The 925-nt window shown below is 34.5% G+C and overlaps 1 long non-coding RNA gene across 1 annotated transcript in view; it reads left to right on the forward strand.

Annotated features, from left to right (window-relative positions):
* Positions 1 to 16: 16 nt before the first annotated feature.
* LOC110450165 overlaps positions 17 to 925 on the forward strand; it is a 4445-nt gene continuing 3536 nt past the window's right edge. Inside the window, exon 1 of the long non-coding RNA XR_002462940.1 lies at positions 17 to 230. This is a non-coding gene — a long non-coding RNA (uncharacterized LOC110450165). The remainder of the gene's footprint in view (positions 231 to 925) is intronic.

Below are 925 nucleotides of genomic sequence, written 5' to 3' on the forward strand. Positions count from 1 at the left end.
TATTCAAAGTGTTCAGAAATACATATTCCAAAAAAACTGTTGGTTGTTATGTTTGTTTATGGATAAGATCATTCTTATATCATTCTCTGTGTTACAAGATTCTATAATTGCCTTCCAGAACAACACCGTACCCAGACAGAATGGGAAGATGGCTTCACGTTTAAGATGTCCCTGTTCCAGTTTGTCAACAACTATTCCTCCATCCTCTATATTGCATTCTTCAAGGGCAAGTAAGTATTGGTTTCAGCCTAGTACCACATTGACAGCCTCAATACAGAGGTGAAAGTCATGGTAGAGGTCACAAACTAGATAGTAACAAAGGTCATGGCCTCCTTACAGAGGTCACTGTCTTGGTATACATGTAGAGGTCACAGCCTTTTTACAGAGGTTAAATCAGCAAGTTTACTAGCTGAATTGTTAAATTTAAGAAGCCAAATACAGGAGTCTCCTTCTAAAATAAAGAGAGTTGGCAAGTACCAAGTACGCCAACCAGTTGTGTGAAAAGTTCATTATCACAAATTGTCAGTATGAGAACACTTGAGAAGAAGTTGAGAGCAAATTGAGAACAACTTATAAATTGATTTTCCCATTTAAGAAAGTTTATTTTATCACAAATGGCACAACTGCTCTTAGTATCGATTTAAAAATGTTCTGAAACAACTCCGTTTTAAGTGTCAATATGCATATGGAGCAGCAAATGACAAGATTTTTTTAAAATTATGTTTCACCATGGTTTTACAGTATTCCTCCGCGAAAAACTTGTATTTGTTAAGATTTATCCCTGACCGAGAATCTCGACAATCACTAGATGTAAGTTAGAAGATATTGTATTTATATATAATTGTTTATATTTGTCCCTGACTCTCAATTATCACTAGACGTAAGTTAGAAGATATTGTATTTTTATATTTTTTTTAGCTCACCT

This window comes from Mizuhopecten yessoensis, unplaced genomic scaffold (genome assembly GCF_002113885.1).
Source record: "Mizuhopecten yessoensis strain PY_sf001 unplaced genomic scaffold, ASM211388v2 scaffold5037, whole genome shotgun sequence".
Classification (NCBI taxonomy): Eukaryota; Metazoa; Mollusca; class Bivalvia; order Pectinida; family Pectinidae; genus Mizuhopecten; species Mizuhopecten yessoensis.